This window comes from Oncorhynchus gorbuscha, unplaced genomic scaffold (genome assembly GCF_021184085.1).
Source record: "Oncorhynchus gorbuscha isolate QuinsamMale2020 ecotype Even-year unplaced genomic scaffold, OgorEven_v1.0 Un_scaffold_5398, whole genome shotgun sequence".
In the NCBI taxonomy this organism is placed as follows: domain Eukaryota; kingdom Metazoa; phylum Chordata; class Actinopteri; order Salmoniformes; family Salmonidae; genus Oncorhynchus; species Oncorhynchus gorbuscha.
In genome coordinates this window covers 20,001-26,634 of record NW_025745365.1, presented here as the reverse complement: position 1 = coordinate 26,634, position 6,634 = coordinate 20,001, and the positions used below count along the sequence as shown (strand labels likewise).

Sequence of the window (6,634 nt, the reverse complement as noted above, 5' to 3'; positions counted from 1 at the left end):
TTTATGTTTTCATAACGTTTGTTTATTAACAACTAAAGTGTTCAAATAACGTCTTAAAATGAAGCACATTACTCCGCTTTGCAACAGGTGTAGAGCCTAACTGGCATACAATACACAGCGTGTGAGTTTCTCGTTTGGGGAAGATGATTTTCACCATAAAAATGCACCTTTAATAAAAGCATTACATGCATAATCACATCTTGTGGTCACTTTTGAGAAATGCTGCTTTTCTGCTAATGGAACATTTGTGCTTATAACCTACTGCCGTGTTCACATTGCTGCCCTCATAATGTGAAGAAAAAGCCCAATAGTTTATCAATATTTTAAGCTAAACGATCTCATCTGTGGCGCCAGGCTCATTGCTTAATTGTTTTTTTGATGCTAGTGGTTGTATTAATGTGGGATCTATCACATCCCACAACCAAGTCCCAGACTATGTTTGGAATATTTATTTCTTGCACAGAATAGAATATGTGAACTTTTGTACTATGGGGACAGTAGATTGACGTAGGCTAAGTGCTTTTGCTGTTCATAGGGCCTTCTCATCTTATTGGCTGATGAAAAGTTAATGTGGACAGTTCTTCCATATCTTCAATATGCGCCTCGAATTGATGAGGACACACACAGTTGGGTCCCTGATGTGTCTGTCTTCACTTGTTGTAAGGATCTACGCTGGAGACGAAGCAAGTACAAGGAGTGAACATTTACTGGAAAAACGGACATCAAACCAAAACAAGAACACCGTCTGAAAAGGGGGAACATAATGACAATAATGCTGACATGGGGAATCAACTGAGGAACAGACAGATATATAAGGGCAATCAACAAAGTAATGGAGTCCAGGTGAGTCCAATATTGCACAGCTGTGCGCAATAATGGTGACAGGTGTGCGCAATGAAGAGCAGCCTGGCACCTCGAGCGCCAGAGGGGGAGCGAACAGGCGTGACACTTGTAGCCTGTGAGAAAGAGGTGCTTCGGCACGCAGCCGGGAGAAGGGAATTATAATTATTATAAGTAGTCCAAGGGCACAACAGCCACTGGCCACAAAAAGCATGCATTTTTTTAGGGGCATAATGGCTACAAAAATGGGATGCCACCAAATCGAAGCATTATCAAGTGCTTGTCAAATTGTGAATGAGAGACTGATGAAGTGTGTGCAGCCTGTGCAAGAAACAAAGCAGAGCTCCTGCCTTTCATGCAACTTTTTTCAAATGATCATTCGAGTCGCATCATGCAGCCTTAGAATGTAGTAAAAATCATAACATATAGCCCAACTTTTGTATCACAACTAAAGTTACATAAATAATTGTTAACTGTTCAACACAGAATAGCCGCATGTGCAAACTGTGGAAACGTGCAAACTGAAAAGCACATATCCTGAGGCCACATTTATTGTAGCTGGGGATTTTAACAAAGCAAATTTGAGGAAAAGGAAAACTCCAAAATTCTATTAATACATTGACTGTAGTACTCTCTTATGAAAAACACTAGACCACTGCTATTTGCCTTTTCGGTATGCCTCCTTCGGCAAATCAGATCACGACTTCATTTTACTCCTCCCTTCCTATAGGCAGAAACTCAAACAGGAAGTACCAGTGCTGAGGTCAATTCAACGCTGGTCTGACTAATCGGAATCCATGCTTCAAGATTGTTTTGATCATGCGGACTGGGATATGTTCCAGGTAGCCTCTCAGAATAACATTGACGTTTACACAGACATGGTGACTGAGTTCATCAGGAAGCGTATAGGGGATATTGTTCCCACGGTGACTACTCAAATACAAACAGTGGAGTTATTCCTCCGTAAGGCAATCAAACAGTCAAAACATCAGTACAGAGACAAAGTGGAGTCGCAATTCAACGGCTCAGATACGAGACATATGTGGCAGGGTCTACAGACAATCACAGATTACAAAGGGAAAACCTGCCACGTCGCTCCCAAACGAGTTAAACATATTCTTCGTCCACTTTGAAGATAACACAGTGCAACGATGTGGCTCGCTCCCAAGGACTGTGGGCTCTCGTTCTCTGTGGCCAACGTGAGTAAGACATTTAAACGTGTCCATCTTCACAAGGCTGCCGGCCCAGACGGCATCCTTAGCCGCGTCCTCAGAGCATGCGCAGGCCAGCTGGTTGGAGTGTTTACGGACATATTCAATCTCTCCTTTCCCAGTCTGCTGTCCCCACTTGCTTCAAGATGTCCACCATTGATCCTGTACCCAAGAAAGCAAAGGTAACTGAACTAAAATATCGCCCCGTAGCAGTCACCTCTGTCATCATGAAGTGCTTTGAGAGGCTAGTTAAGGATCATATCACCTCTACCTTACCTGACACCCTAGACCTACTTCAATTTTCTTACCGCCCCAATAGATCCACAGCCGATGCAATCGCCATCGCACTGCACTCTGCCCTGTACCATCTGGACAAGAGGGATACCTACGTCAGAATGCTGTTCAACCTTCAACACCATAGTACCCTCATTATTAAGCTCGGGGCCCTGGGTCCTGGACTTCCCTTACGGGCCGCCCCCAGGTGGTGAAGGAAGTAAACAACACCTCCACTTCGCTGATCCTCAACACAGGGGCCCCAGAAGGGTGTGTACTTAGCACTCATGACTCTGTGGCCATGCACACCTCCAACTCAAACATCAAGGTTGCAAATTACACAACAGTAGTAGGCCTGATTACCAACAATGACAAGACAGCCAACAGGCAGGAGGTGAGGGCCCCTGGTGGAGGGGTGCCAGGAAAATAACCTCTCAACATCAACAAAACGAAGGAGCTGATGGTGAACTTCAGGAAACCCCAGAGGAGCACTCCCCCTAACCACATCGATCGGACCACAGTGGAGAACGTGAAAAGCTTCAAGTTCCTTCGGCGTACACATCACTGATAATCTGAAATGGTCCAGAAATTTGGATTGGCCCCTAAGACCTTCAGAAACATTTACAGATTGAGATTTACAGATGCACAATTGAGAGCATGCTTTCGGGCTGTCTCACCGCCTGGTACGGCAACTGCACCGACCGCAACCACAGGGCACTCCAGAGGGTGGTGCGGTCTGCCCAACGCATCTCCGGGGGCACACTGCCAACCCTCCAGGACACCTACACCATCCAATGTCACGGGAAGGCCAAAAGATCATCATGTACATAAACCACCCCACCCACTGCCAGTTCACCCCACTATCATCCAGAAGGTGAGGTCAGTACAGGTGCATCAAAGCTGGGACCGAGAGATGAAAAACAGCTTCTATCTCAAGGCCATCAGACTGTTAAATAACCATCACTAGCCTGCTACCACCCGGTTACTCAACCCTGCATCTTAGAGGCTGCTGTCCTACACTGTATACATAGACATGGAATCACTGGCCACTTTAATAATGGAACACTAGTCATTTTAATAATGTTTGCATACTGCTTTACTCATCTCATATGTAAATACTGTATTCTATTCTACTGAATTTTAGTCAATGCCTCTCCAACATTGCTCATCCAAATATTTATATATTTCTTAATTCCATTCTTTTCCTTTTAGATTTGTGTATTGTCGTGAATTGTTAGATACTACTGCACTGTTGGAGCTAGGAACACAAGCATTTCGCTACACCCACAATAACATCTGCTAAACATGTGTATGTGATCAATAGAATTATATTCCTCAAATCGTTTGATGAATATATGTTTTCTATTTTATTCAGCTATGTTAAATTGTTCATTCTTCATACCGGTACTTTAAAATAATGGCATGGAATTCTAAGAAAACCCACAGCCATATGACACAGCCAGATCAGGGCCTAACAGAAGGACAACTCAGAGTATGCTATACTGTTCTCCTGAAATAGACTACATTTTCTTCACATCATTTTTCTTTACACCTGTTTGTAATAAATAATGGACTTATTGTGATGGTGTCGGTTATATTACATGCATGTATTAGACTTTTTAAAATGTAGATGTTCCAAAGGTCTGCATCAGTGGCTTGTGGAAGCCAGGAGATGCTAAATGTGTTTATGTTAATTAACGGTCCATTACCGTGAGACCGGCAGTTATTTCATGACCACCAACAGCGGGTGAAAACAGCTCGTTGATGAGAGGTCAAAGGAGAATGGCAAGAATTGCGCCAGCTAACAGACAAACAGGCATATAACGGTGCAGTACAGTGGTGTGCAGAACGGCATCTCGGAACGTACAACTCGTCGGTTCTTGTCACGGATGGGCTGTTGCAGCAGATGACCACACCAGGTTCCACTCCTATCAGCTAAAAACAAGAAGAAAAGCCTCCAGTGGGCACGTGATCATCAACACTGGACAATAAGGAGTGGAAGAACTTTTCCTGGTCTGACAAGAAATGGTTCCTGTTGCGTCATGTTGATGGCAGAGTCAGGATTTGGAGTAAGCAGCACGAGTCCATGGCCCCGTCCTGCCTGGTGTCAACGGTACAGGCTGGTTGGATTGGGGTAATGGTGTGGGGAATGTTTTCCTGGCACACGTTAGGTTCCTTGATATCAACTGAGCAACTTTTGCATGCCCTGAATCATTTAGGCTGTTCTGGAGTCAAAGGTACTAGATGGGTGTACCTAATAAAATGGTGTATGTGATCGTATACAAATGTAAGCAAGGTTTGAAATGATGTTTTAGTCAAATATTATATCTGCTTGGGCTTCTTGCAGTCAATTTGCAGTCTACAATATTTTTGTAATTTTGTTCCGGCCCCCATACCATCCGCTCAAGAAACAAGCTGAATCTATTTGATGAACCCTGGCCTAGACTATTTTCCTATCCATTCCCAATCCCACTGAAATCCACAAATCTGGACTCTTGTCTCGCATGAAAATTCCTAACTTTATTCTGTAATCCATAGGTTGAAGTATCAAAGTATGTTTCTCACCTCTGCATGTCAAAATAGCACTAAAACATTGTGTCCCCTTTCTGTACTTGCTGCCCATATCAGTGCTTCTGCAGAGAATGTGTGATCAACAAACAGTATGAGATGAGAGTTGGTCCCGTTAAGATTCCCTGATATTTCAACTATTTCCACTCTTCATCTCCCTGTTATTCATGATCTGATCTGCTATCTGTATGATCATTAACTCGATTAAGAGAAAAATAGGAGGTTATCTAGCAAGCTTAGCAACTTTAGTCACATGACCTTTGTTTGACTGCCATTACAAAGTTTGTATAATTGGTTTGGAGGGGAAAGTGTGTGTGTGTGTGTGTGTGTGTGTGTGTGTGTGTGTGTGTGTGTGTGTGTGTGTGTGTGTGTGTGTGTGTGTGTGTGTGTGTGTGTGTGTGTGTGTGTGTGTGTGTGTGTGTGTGTGTGTGTGTGTGTGTGTGTGTGCAGATCCTTAGAGATATGTGGAGAATTATTGTAAGGAGGCTGTAGTAGACAGTAGTAGCCCTGGCCTCCATCTGCCTCCCATTTCACCTGGAACCCACACCAGAGCCAGCCACTACTACATCAACATATCACTGTGCCATTTTAAAGGCCTTCCACAAATACACATGCTGCTGTAAGGCAGCATGTGTATTTCTCTTAGCCTCCTCTCCCCTCATCCCCCAGTCCTTACCTGCAATGTTGGTCACTCGGAGTGCCTCCTGGCCCTTGTTGGCCCCTTTGGAGCGGTTGGGGTTACTTGTTTGGTGCCCCTGGTGCTGAGCGGATGCTGCGCAGGTGCACCTCTGTGGCTTTGAAGAAGGCCACCATGAAGGGCTGTTTATTCTGAGGACCACTGAGGCCGATCAGCCCTGCCATCCGCGGGTTCACACTCTCACCTGCAGGGGGAGACACAGAGGACAGCGTGTCAGAGACATGTCTCTGTGAGTATGTGTATCTAAAGTGCGTGTGGTCCACTCAGCCTCTAATGAGAACCATTTATTTAGCCTGTGTAATGCTAAAAAATTAATGTTATCCCAAATATGAGGATCTCTCTCTCTCTCTCTCCTCTCCTCTCCTCTCCTCTCTCCCTCTCCTCCTCCTCTCCCTTCCTCTCTCTCTTCTCTCTCTCTCTCTCTCTCTCTCTCTCTCTCTCTCTCTCTCTCTCTCTCTCTCTCTCTCTCTCTCTCCTCTCTCTCTCCAGTTTGGACCTGGGAAATGTCAAGCACCAAAGTAATACCAGACATCAAAGAGATACACTCTCTCCCAACGGATCTGACGGTGTTTAAGGTTTGTGTGTGTGTGGCAGATTAGCGTTTTTAATCATGAAGCTTGTTCTGGCGGAAGCTCTGCAGAGCTGGCACTAGCTGGCACTGCTACAATGTCATAAAATGTGATTTTAAACCTAATGCTAACATTGCTAACCCTAACCGTAGATTAAGACCAAAAATGCATTTTTACAATATAGTCAATAAGTCCATTTTGACTTTGCAGCTGGTCTATCTAGCAGAAATTGCTCAGTTCTGCCTCAAGGACTCCCAAAAATGTCTACATGTGTGTGTGAGAGAGATCTGGGTGAACATGTGATGTTCAGAGGAATGTGCCTGTGATCATAGTGCAGAGGTAAACTCATGTTGCCCGCAGCCAGTGGCGGTTCTAGCTTGTATGGATCCCTGGGCAAGCCCCCCCTTCAGCGACCCGTGCCGCCCCCAGTAAGATGCCCATGTCACCTATACCTATATCCATCACTGCCCACAGCC

General features: G+C 44.8%; 1 pseudogene; it reads right to left on the bottom strand.

The window, feature by feature from the left end:
• Positions 1–5,568: 5,568 nt before the first annotated feature.
• LOC124018522 overlaps positions 5,569–6,634 on the bottom strand; it is a 4,489-nt pseudogene continuing 3,423 nt past the window's right edge.